General features: G+C 37.1%; 1 protein-coding gene and 1 long non-coding RNA gene across 3 annotated transcripts in view; both read right to left on the bottom strand.

Moving 5' to 3' along the window:
* mep1a.2 (meprin A, alpha (PABA peptide hydrolase), tandem duplicate 2) overlaps positions 1–12822 on the bottom strand; it is a 92855-nt gene that overhangs the window by 36522 nt on the left and 43511 nt on the right. The gene's annotated exons all lie outside the window — the stretch shown is intronic.
* LOC120437338 lies at positions 4826–9277 on the bottom strand. 2 transcript variants are annotated; one of them, XR_005611036.1, is made up of 3 exons: positions 9026–9277; positions 7811–7837; positions 4826–5586 (listed from the first exon to the last, which is right to left on the bottom strand). It is a non-coding gene; the product is annotated as an uncharacterized LOC120437338 (long non-coding RNA). The 2 variants fall into 2 exon arrangements; XR_005611035.1 differs by lacking the exon at positions 4826–5586 and adding an exon at positions 6259–6275.

The raw sequence follows: 12822 nt of genomic DNA, 5'->3' as shown, positions 1-12822 counted from the left end.
GACATTCTCCTGTTCGTTCTCATCATCAGAATGTCTCTCAGGAAGATTCTCATCACATTGCAACCTCACAACTTCAGATTCAGGAGCCAGATTACACCATTCATCAATCACAACATCCCTATTTTGTTCAAACTCTTCCAGTGCACTCTCAATATCCTCAGAGTTCTTCTCATACTTGTCTTTATTTCTCTTCACAACCCTTTTCACAGACTCACTGTGGTCTGAACATGGAAGTCGCACAAAACCTGAGTTGTAGAAGGACTGATAGGTTTGGAACCCTTGTGGTTTCAGTTCCTGCTCTGATCTGTGTGGAAGGTAAAGTCTCAACAGTCGACCATAATATTGCTCAGGATCTTTTTCCTGTGAACAGTGGTAATACCTGATTATAGCTGGTTTATCATTCTTTCGCCTTTGTACAAATCCAAGCTGGTTTAGAAGAGGAAGCACATCTTTTCCTTCATTTGGACCACTCACCAACCGGCACAAGGCAGCAAAATCAGCCAGGGACATTTCCTCATATTCTGGTGTTTCCGGTCTGCATTTGTATTTATCACTCAAACTTGTCATCCAAATATTACAACTGTCATGTGTTGTGCTTTCCAGGTAGCTCATGGGGCGACTCATTTTTACTGGGTTATCATCTGTTGGTACAAATACAACACTGCGGGAACATTTTTTTCATTTTAGGCCACAGACACGAGTCACACACTCCTGTGCGCTGATTTCTCTCTTTTTGAATAAGCCTGCATCACAGCTCTCATTTCATCACATTCATTGACCGTGTTCTTATCAGAGTTATCAATAACTGTCTTTAGGTATTCAGAGAGCCAGATTCTTTCTTCGTTATATATTTACAGAGGTATTCTATACATGAATAGGCATTCAATATGAACGAGACATCTAAATTAGAGTTCCAGGCTTCAAGCAGGTCTGGGTTGTAATTGTTGATCCAACAGTCCTTTGGGTCACGTTTCAGAATCAGCGCTGTTTTCTTGTTTATGTCTTGGAGGCATTGTTCATACTCATTCATTGTCAAGTTGCATCGTGACAGAATCTGCTCTATGGTGAGAGAAGCAGCTTCAGGTTCCTTCAGCAGGTTCAACAAAGGTCTGAGTTTGGCTTTTGCAGCTTCAGTGTCTGAATCCTCATCCTTTCTCACAATCATTGTTCTTGTGGCTGGTGGTTTTGGAAACCCAAATCTACAACCAGAGTTCACACTCTTAAAGCATGTCTTTGTGTGGTTTTTGCTGTGCTTTTGTAGTTCAGCGACTTTTTTGTGCAGTTCAGGTTGTTTTTCTGGATCAGGGAGTTGAGCTGAGATGTATCTGTCCACAAAGTCACAGACAGTTTGGTCATCATCCACATCTACTTCTACCTTTTCTTGAATCCACAGCAACATGTGTATATGAGGACTACCTCTGTGCTGGAACTCAACTCTGTAAAAGTAATCAATGATTTCACCAAGGGGCTGTGCAGGAGAAAAAAGCAAATCTCTGAACAAAGCCTCAACACGTTTATCAAACATTCGCATGGTGGTTACTGGATTTGATCTTAGAATTTCACACTTTTCTGACCAGTCCAGGGCTTCGAAATCAACCTCTTCACCTTGCTGTCTCTTTATTGCTTGAATCACTTCAGGCCATCTCATCTCAGCAGCAGAGAAAGTGACAAAGAACTGAGGTGTTCCTATTTGACGAACCATACTGAATAAATCTCTGGTAGTTTTCTGCCAGTAAGCTGGAGTTCCTCTGAGTGGCTGCATAAATCTGATTGCATCTTTATTTCTTACCAGCTTCTCTACTTCTGTCTTACTTTGTAACATTCCTGATGTGATTTTATGTCCATCTTTGGTCATAGTTTTACCTTTCCTTAACTGTATTGTCATGCTGGAATTAGCCAAGTGTATTTCAGTGACAAACTGTGAGAAAAACAGGTAATTTGTATCTTTAGCAAATCTTGCATCAATGTTGAAAAGCCTTGACTTGAAGTAAGCACTTGGTGTGAGTTTAAGACGTCTCTTTTCATCCAGTGTATTCTGACCAGTAGGAAACTGCACAGGAAATGCCATGGCTTCCAAATGAGGAGTTCTGAAGAAGCTAACAGGATTGTTTCTTTCTGCAGGAGCCACACAATATGTGTTATCAGTGAAACAGAGAATCTCTTCTGAAATGTCAACAGGCTGCAGACAACTTTCTAGAGCAAAACCTCCATTGTTCAAATCACTTTCTGGTTCCTCTGGATTTTGTTCCTCTGGCTGTTCATCACAGGATTGCATATTAATATCTTGTTCACTTTCAGACTCGGTTTCACTCAAAAGGGCATCTTTTTCATAGTTGTCAATTTCCATCAAATCTGCTTCATTATAATCATCACTTGCCATGCTGGCTTCATCACTGCTGTCATCATCAGGTAACGTTGGATCACAAAGCAATGCATCATCTCTGATAACAACATCTGTGTACTGTGGATGAATCTGTTTGAGTTTACGCAGGGCTTGGATCAGTTTAGACCAGGTGACAGTCTGGAACAGCTGATGGCCTTTGTAGCACAGTCGTCTTTTAAGCTTTATCCTCATTATCTGTGATTGGCTTCTGAGCCTAGGTAAACAGTCAACTGTTTGTTGGACCTCAGATGGTACACACACCACATTACCACGTATGAGTCTTTGTCTGCCCTTTGGAAGTGGAATAATCTTAGCAAATGGGATGCATTTGGCAATCAGATGTCTCTCCAGAATGTTGAGATCACACAGTTCAGCTGGAATATCCTGCAGTTCTAAACCATTGACAGCAGCAAGCCTTGGCATGCGTCCACTTTTGAGGAACTGTGACACGTGTGACAGATATACTCTTTCTTTCTCTCAACAGGAAAGCTGCAGTGATCATTACATGCTTCATCACACACATGAACAAATTTACCAGTTAGACACTGCTGAGCTACAGTTTGGTGTTTTGAGTAATTTTCTCTTTTGCAGATTTTCACCTGATTAGGAAAAGAAGCTTTTAGACAAACAGTACAAACATAAGATGGTGCTGACTTAATGTTTGATCTGAAACGAGATATGGCCTCATTCATTAAACTGTTATCTGGATGACACTGTAAACTTTCAGTTTGTTGATGCATCTGGCGATATTTTCTTTTTATGTTCATTGCACATCTGATATTATGCATCTGTCTAAAAGAAAAACCGTTCCAATATTTTACTCTCATTTGTTCTCTCATATTGTCCTTGTGTTGCTGCTGAATTTGTGTCTCTTCTCTATAACGTTTAGTCATGTAAGATCGTTTTTTCTGTTTAAATTCTTCACTTTCTTTATATACATTATATACATATGACCTCATGTAAGCTTTATGTTTCTCTCTGAATCCAGCACAAGTTCTGTAATTTCTTCTTATCGTTCCTTCTGCTTTTCTCGGAAAATGGGAGATTCTCTATATGTTCTTGTTATACGCTCCTTCTGCTTCTCTCTGAATAAAGAATCTTCTTTATACATCCTTATGACACGTTCTCTTTTTTCTCTCTAATTTTAGCACTGTCTCTATAGATTTTTCTAAAATATTCTCTGTTTCTCTCTATATGTAGCATTGAGTTTATACAGATTATTTTTGTACACACTTTTTTCTTACTGTGATCAGAATCATGAGACTTTCTACTAGAATCTTTTTTCTTTGCCTTAAAGCTTTCATCAAAAGTGTACGTCTGTCTTTCTTTCTTTTTCTGATTTTCCTTTCTAGGTAGTTTTTCTTGGACCAATAATCGTCTCCTAATCTTTCTCCTTTCCTGTTTATTACGCTTCAACAGTTTATGTGAGAGTTCCTCTGTTGTCTTAGTTAAACAGGAGGCAGTGTTTAAATCATTCTGAGGAACAGATTCTTTTGTTACCTGAGTGTCTCTTACAGAAGATGCAGAGGTTTCTATTTCTAAATAATCAGAAGGACGATTGTTCAGCTCAGCAGCTGGCTCATTTGAATAATCCACTCTGGATGACATCACTTCAGTGGCTAAAGTGTCAGTCACAGTTTTCTGTGTCTGCTCAGTGGATTTTAGGGTTTCAAATTCAGGTTCATTTAAAGCTGGTGCTGGAACAGTTGTAGCTGTTTGTCCGTTTTCATCAGCATCTCTTTGGTCAGCTGCGTTTCCACTGTGAAACTCGACAGGCTGTAGCTCATAAGTGCTGGTTGGTGCGATGCTAAACATTCGGTACAAGTGTTTGATCCTGTCAATCATGTCGTTAAGACGTGTGAATTTTAACATAACTGCAGTTCCACCACTTACAGCTAGCGACAATGGCATTCCTGTAGACTTACGTGGGTGAGGGTCAAAATATGCGTATTCACTAGAAGTCAGCCTGCAAACTGCGATGACATTTCCTCCCATGACTAGCAAAGCATAGCGAACCGCTGAAGCCAAACACTGTAGTCCCTGTTCAAGGCTCGGAAGGTGAGCTGTACCATCAAATGTGCCATAATGAGCAAACTGAGACATATCCACTTGATACTCGTGTCTGCGGCTGGTGACCACTGTAGGAAGCTCATCGCAGGCTAGAAACACGCTGTTCACAAACCTCTTTCTGGCATCTGAATGCACGGCATGGCCTTTGTCCAACACACGGTTTAGATCTGCTCTGGTAATGAATTCATCCTCGTGTAAGAATGACAGGAAAACCAAACTGTTCGCCATGCATTGCTGATTCCGGTACTTTCCATACTTAGCAGAAGCCTGGCTTCGGGATGCACAGATGCTACTCACTCGTGGACGACTTTCACTGCTTGTAACCTGTACATGAGACGGTCCTGGAGCTTCTCCATCATGCTGTGCTTGCAGTGTTACCTGGGGTTCAGTCTGAATTACCTGCTGTACTTTAGCATCTGGCACACATGCTGAGCGAACACCTCTCTTTACCACATCTGCATAAGACACTGCTGCTGTCTGAGCACTGCTCTGCGCTTCTGGACAGGGAATATTTGCAACAGACACTTTTACCTGCTCACCGCTCTGAGAAACAGTTACTTGTTCTTTCTGCTTTTGCCATCTAAGCTTCTGGGACTGCGACCTTTGACCTTTTCTTGGCATTTTGTTGAAGTAAAACTAGACCTTATATGTAAACAAAACTCAACCTGTAAACACTGAAAAACTAATGACTTTAATGACTATTAAATCAGAGATTTTTCAGAATTGATGTAAAAGGCTGACTTAAATACAAACTCAATATAAAAGTTATTTAAAGTTCTTTGAAAACACTTTGGTCTGTTTTATTGTAGCTTTTTCAAAAACTGTATATTATTACTTCTTCTTTTTTTTTTAACCAGACGGGATAACAAATTCGTCTATACTCCTGTAAAGTAATATGCAGAATAAATCTCAACAATCAACAGGCTATAATAAAACTCTTAGCTTTTAAGTAGACTTTGTGTAAATCTTTCAGATATTTAAAATTTAAAGCAAATATAAGGAGCTGTGATGGTGTGGTGATCTGATGACAAGTGATGGGGATTCTTCAGCTGGATGTTCTGCAGCAGTCAGGAAACAGGAAGTCTGGGTTCTCAGGGCAGCCTCTAGATGACAACTGTAACTGAACACTTACACTGAGTGACAAAAAGGGTTTGTCCTTAAATAATAATAGTATAAACTTGTAGTCAAATGTTATAGCCAATGAAACAGACTTGAAAAATATATTTGAATCCAATTTATTATTTATGTGAATATAAGTCTGAATGTATGTATTACAAAATAACCAGATTATCTTATTACAAATAAACCTTGAAAAAGGTGTGTATTTTATATAATTTATCAAAGTAACAGCACTCGTAAGCCAAACTATCAGTGTTTATTCCAAAGTGTAATGTAAAAATTAAAATGACAAATGTAGGACTGTGTAAGTAGTTTCTACTGTGAGTTCTACTGTAGTGTAATTCTACTACTGTAATTTCAACTTTCTACTTGTGATTTTCAGCAAAATGACTGGATGTGAGAGAGTTTAACGACAGGAAAGATGGAGCAGTGAGAGCGGAGATCTCTCAGAATTCTGAAAACAGATTGACGAAGTTCTGGTAACTTCAATTCCAAAACTTAGATTCTGGTAAAACTTGATTTCAAGTCACAGGATTGCGTTTCAACTCAGGTTCAAGCTTGTCAACTTAGATAGAGCTCATGGCGGAGAAATGATAGAAGATAGAATGGCTTGTCAAAAAGATGGAGCAGGGAGAGGAGAGTGATAGGACAGACTGAATTGCTTGTTAATGATAGAGGGAGAGGGTTTTCTGCAGCAGGTCACCTGTAAGACAGAAATAAAGTGGAATTAGACACACTTCCAATAAACCAGGCTTTACTGTATTTTTCAGACTATAAGGCACATTTAAAAGCCTTTAATTTTCTTAAAAATAGATAGTGCACATTATGTATGGTTGTGCTTACTGACTTCAAACCAATTCTATGTGGTACACGGCACTCAAAAATCTGTCAAATGTTTTATTATGACTTTGGTAAGCAACAAAGCAGCATCACTTGATGTATTGTCGAGCATGGCTACCATAGTCACCACCCTCGTAGAGTAATTAGTACTATGCTTCAACATAATATGGTGTGTGTGTGTGTATAAGGGCCTGGCACCTGTTGAGAGCCATGCTTATGAAGCAGATTTCAAACTGATCAATCCACATTCATCAATCCACAAATCCTGAAAAGTGAGTGTATTCTGTATGTTACAACTGAACAATGTTGAGAGTTACTGTAAATGAGTTGAATAAAGTTTGACTTATCTGTTTTGTTTGGCTTAATGTGCCTTAGAATTTAGTGTGCCTTACAGTCCGTAAAATACAGAACATATATATCATTACACACTGAAGAGTTGTACAGTACATTATTAGATTCAACTGAATGAAAATGTTTAACATATGGTGGTGGAACATTTCTGAGGACATTTTGCATTCTATTAACACAATAAAAACAAACAGAGTCTGTAAACCAAGATGTGGTGCTACAGTAACTTACTTGACCATATAAACATATAAACATTATATGGTCAAGCTAAACCCACACAAGGAAGTTAGAGCAGACAGTTTCAGACCACCTGCTTTAAACACTTCACATAAAATAAGATAAGATAAGACAAGATAACCTTTATTAGTCCCACACGTGGGAAATTTGTTTTGTCACAGCAGGAAGTGGACAGTGCAAAAGTTATGAAGGAAAAATTAGAATAAAATAAAATAAGAATAAATACAGTACACAACTGTACAGAATAGAATAAAAATAAAATACTATATATAGTAGAATAAAATAGAATAAAATATAAAATAAGATAAAAATGGAATACCAATGCTATATACAACTGAGTAAAAATACAACAATGCACTCAACTCAAACTTATGACACATCACATGTTCCTAAATGCCCAAAGGTCTCAAATTCCGTTTCTGTGTGTACTTCCTGGTACAACAGTATATCATAATGTCTGGGGAGCCGTTAACACAAAAGTAAAAAATAATTTACTCAGTATGACTTTTGGCAAAATGAAAAATTTGGAGACAGATGACTCCTATACAGCAGTTTCTACATATTTCAGTCAAATATGGGGCATGTTTAATACACACCCCGCTAAATCTACAATAAACTTAGCATGGCCGATATTAGGGCCTAATTATACATGTAGTATGATGATAAGAGAGATTTGTAAGTCTGGAAATGTTTTCATGGACTTTTCTATTATTTGATAATTGCCAAGAGCTGTGCTGACTCACAGCACTAAACTGAATCTCCTATAATGAGAAACATTTCCCAGCACTGCACATCAGACAAACCTTTACTTACCAGACTTGAGACGATCAGATCAGCAGTCTAGAGAAAGGAAACAATTCATCAGATCACTGTTTGATGATTCAGACTGTTGAGCCTCTTCACACACAATCCAATTTACTGTGACACAAATTAACTAGTAAAATCCTTAATTACTTTAAGGCTTTATGAGCTTACTGTAGTGTAAAGAGGAGATAAATGAACTGCAGCGTCTCACATGGCATGTGTAATAAAAGCATTCATTACTACAGAAATGCAAAGAATAGCCACCAATTGGCACAAGTGCAGGATATACCAAATATTTCCTACACAGAAGCCTTGTGGCTCCAACATTTTCTACAACAGGTCAGTGCTAATAAAGTGTGAAAAACCAAAACTTTTAAAAATGTGAGATACAAAGTAATTATATAAATCAGAAGCAACAGAAAACCTCATCATGTCTGACATGAATATGTAAATCTTAAAATACATTTAAATATTAACATGTTACAATAGCAGTGGTGCACCATGTTTTGTAATTAAAATTAAATGTCTTAAAATATTACACTAAAAAGTCATTTCATTGTACACGTTACTAGGAATATTTATGAATTTTGCAGTGTACCTTTTGGCAACTTTTCTATTTAATTTTAAAACACATTATATTCACTAAATAAGTAATAAACCAATTAGACACACTGGCTGTAATATACCTAACAATGTCCACTCACACCTCTGGTTCTCTTAGTTTTCATTATTGCTTAACTGTTAAAGCTATTACTTATACAGAGTCAGGCAAAATACTTCTACAGTGTTCTGACTTTCTGACATCAGCAGAATTTGAGAGACAATATAAATCAATACCTGTGCAGCACTTAAGTGTTTGAGCAACCACTTATACTGACTCCCCTAAAACACTTTAATTGTTTTGTCTGCTACTTAAATCCACAAACATAAGGAGAAAATGAACAACTGGATAAAGACATCTGACATTTCAGTTATGTTTAGATTCAATAAGCCATAAGAAATTTAAATCATACATAAATGGGCTATTAAACTTCAGGGACATTTTCAGGGAGAGTCAGAGGGGTCCTGTGTGGGGCTTTGCTGCTACAGGTCACAAATCCTGTGTTTTTGCCAATCAGTAAATGGAAACATATCACAAAAAGTCAAACTACTGTATGCAAGTCGTCAAACGTGCTATGCAATGCCAGGTTTATACTGCTTCAGTTACAATCACTGTTTACTTACCAGCAAAGGCAAAACCAAAGATCTCTTTCACTCTGTGTAACAAAAGACAAAGCACAAAAATACAGAATGAGACAACTCAGATCAGCATCACAGTCAATACTACATCACTCTGTGTAGTCCAAAAGACTCAGTACACTTCTTTGTGTACCACAGCAACAAACAACTCACCTGTTTTTTTCTACACCTTATTAAAGATTACTGTCTTCATTAAGGTAAAATGTGGTTTCATCCATTTGTAATAAGCCACACAAGTTTCTCAGTTATGTGATAGCTCTATTAGTTTGGTGCTATTAGATAACACAGATTTAATAAGCAATGATTTGCTACACCTAGCACTGCACACTTTATCAAATTCTGACATCACAATTTCAAAGCATGAGCAATCATAAATGAAAGCTTGGATGATATATTTGTAGGCTTCAACATTTGAGTTGGTCTGCATTCAAATTCTGCTTCCTAAAAATATTATCACCTGCACAGAGTATCATTTAGTATCATTTAATATGCTGTTGTTTTAAATATGTACATATCATATTAATAATATTAATGGCGCACTGCAGCATTTTATTTATTTGAAGGTGGCCTTTTTTTATATTTTATTAACTTCTCACTTTGTGAAAAATTAAACAGAGCTGCAGGTGTAGGTTTTACTTAAAAACAAACCAGTCTGCACAAACTAGTGTTTGTTAAACAGTTCTTAAAATTTAACTAAAAACTAAAATTGATTAATTAAAAAAACTTCTTCTTGTTAAGAAATGTTATTATTCTTATATTATGTGTTTTATCCTCACTCTCTCTCCCTTCTGTTAATTAACCCACAACACAGACACACCCGCACAGGCACGTGACTCTTTTCTCCCGGCCTTCTGTCAGAGGTGGTAAAATGGCTCCTTTGAAGTTGCCGACCCTGCTGCTTCAGCAGCTTATCAGTGGTTCTAAGATGGCGGCTTATTACCTTACAACCTAAAGAATGAGGCCGTTTTAACTGACTGATTTGTGAAGAGGAGAACTAACTTCAGCTTCCCTAAGAGACTCAGAAACACTAACACACCGAATGAACCAAATACAACACAATAACTGTATTAAACAATCAAATGAACCAAATACATTTCGCACTGGGCCTATAGGAGCTAGGCTAGGCGTTAGCACTTGGTTGTTAGGGCTAGCTTACAGAACACTCCTTTTAAATACTAAAATTACAACGTTTCACTAACAAAGCAGCCATTGTGTCACTTTAATATGACTTATACTTCGACTGGCTTTATAAGTCACTAACAACAACTTGGTAAATCACTCAAACAGCTTATAGACATTTTATTTCAGAAAAGAGAGACAGAGAAGCAGTGCTTACCGGCAGGGATCGAGCAGAGAGTGGGCGGAGATCCAGGAGTCAGCCAGAGACGTAAAATAAGAGGCATTCACGGGTAGTGGGAAACTCCGCCATGCCAATTTTGTGTAATTTACAAAATATATGTAAATTTAAATAGTATTAAACTAGATATTTTGGAACAGAAAACAACTAGCAGAGATTTAATTCTATAAGTTGATTAAATATTTCAAACATGATTATTTTAATTTGAAATTATGGTTAAAAGTCATAAATAAATATAAGGTCATTATGTTAAAATGTAGTGTATTATGATATATTTATTTAACTGGCTGGAGTAATAAGAACAGTCTTCTCTGAACAACAAAACCAAGGGGCTGGTGTTGGTGTTCACCTAAGCATCCTCACAGGACAGTAGGAGCTGCAGAGGCTCACCTCACTGCACTGCAGGAGTCAGAGGTTCAGGAGGTCCTTTAACCCCACTGCCATGAGGCTTTTCAACAGTGACTCCTGACATGTTCATTGCACATTTATTTATTTTATTCTAATACATATTGGTTATAATCATATGGATTCTAACCTAAATAGACTTGCACCCACTTGTTCACCCCTGCTGCAGTGAGGTAAAGGTGTGGCTTTCTCCAACAAGACTCTTCAGTGAAGGTTTTAAAGACAACCATCTAAACCAGGGGTCAGCAACATTTAAGAACCAAAGAGCCATTTGGACCCGGTTTGCACGAAAAAAAAAACACTGGGAGCCACAAATACTTTTTGACATCTGAAATGAAGATAACACTGCACACATTGTTTTTTACCTTTATGCTCTGTATAAACAACTATACTGTGTTGCTTATGAAATCCATGAAATGCTACAAAGTAAATGAAAATTTATTTATGTAATGGACACATTTTGAACTCTTAAAAATAACAAAAAGTAAAAACATCCAGTTGAAGGTCTCTCTTAAATGAATTGAAAAGCTGAACTTGAATTGTCCATGTATCAAACAAAAACTGATCCTTATATCACCTTTGGGCTTTCAGCGCATAAAGGGCCTTCACCTGAATTTGGAAAAAAGCACTATGCTCCTAAAAATGAATAATAAATATTTGCAAAATATCTACATAAATATTTATTTTACATGGTTAACATGCATGGCGGGTTGAGGCCTGCTAAAATTTATTTTAGTTACAGAAATATTGTAACTCAGCAGAAACATAGTAACTTGGAAGAAGTAGAACAACATTGCAGAAGTGTTGTAATACAGCAGAAATGTTAATATGTAGCGCAAACCTAAAAACCAGGAAGAAATGGTGTAAGAGTATAACTTAATATACAGTAGTATAATAGTAACACATAGTAGAAATGCAACATAGGAGCTGAAATAGTATAATTTAGCAGAAAAGTAATAATTTAGCAGAAAAGTAATACTTTAGCGGAAATATTGAAATGCAAAACAGCCAGCTTCAAAAAGCTGAAGTTTCCTCAAAAATTAGTTGTTGTTCAACTGTGAAAATTGGCAGAAACATTAGAAATGTTACAGAGGAACTGCCAGCAGATACACAAAGCTAAGGCAAAAATGAGATGCCTAGCAATGTTTACAAATAGGGACAAACACACACAGTGATAAATAACCCATATTCAGAAAACAATGTGCAAAAACATGGATGCAAGGATAAACACAGACATACATACAAACATACACACACAAGGGCACACAGGGACAAACAAACGTGTCCTGTGTGTTTCTATGCCAGTCAATCATCTGGTCAAGTTGAATACACTAATGGATGCTGGTCACCAACGAATAAAAATTGAGTCACACAAGCACACACACACACACACACACACACACACACACACACACACACTTCTGTAAAGTTATTAGAAGTTAAAAAACTTCAAACACTGACATTGGCTTTTTCAGTTTTTTTTTTCAGCTTTATATTTTCAGCTGTATCTATGAGAGTCAAAAAGCCTGGATCTGCTCAATTTGAATCCACCAATCAGAGCTGTCACTTCTGTCTGCTTCATCAGGCTATGTAGTTGTCCCTGTCAGTGCAGCTGCATCCCTTGCTCACACCGACAGAGACATGGGCTTTCTGTAATGTATTTCAGACATGGAGCAGTAGCATCACATCTTAGCAAAAAAAATTGTGACTTAAGAGAAACATAATAATTTAGCAGAAATAATATGATTTGGAAGAAATAATAGTATTTAGCAGAAATACTACATTTAGCACAAATCCTATAAAATAGCAGAAATTCTATGTTTTAGCAGAAATACTGTATGTATCACAAATACCAAAAAGTAGCAGAAATACTATGATTTAGCAGGAACACTATGATTTGGTAGAAAAGAAAAGAAAGAAATAACAGCCAGCAGATACACACAATTACAATTATGGACACAAATGGAAACACAAATGCACAGAGAGAGACACACACAGGATGTAATCGAGTCAACCAGTC

Source organism: Oreochromis aureus, unplaced genomic scaffold, assembly GCF_013358895.1.
Source record: "Oreochromis aureus strain Israel breed Guangdong unplaced genomic scaffold, ZZ_aureus HiC_scaffold_93, whole genome shotgun sequence".
In the NCBI taxonomy this organism is placed as follows: domain Eukaryota; kingdom Metazoa; phylum Chordata; class Actinopteri; order Cichliformes; family Cichlidae; genus Oreochromis; species Oreochromis aureus.
The sequence above is the reverse complement of the archived record's forward strand: the minus strand, read 5'-3'. Positions and strand labels throughout refer to the sequence as shown.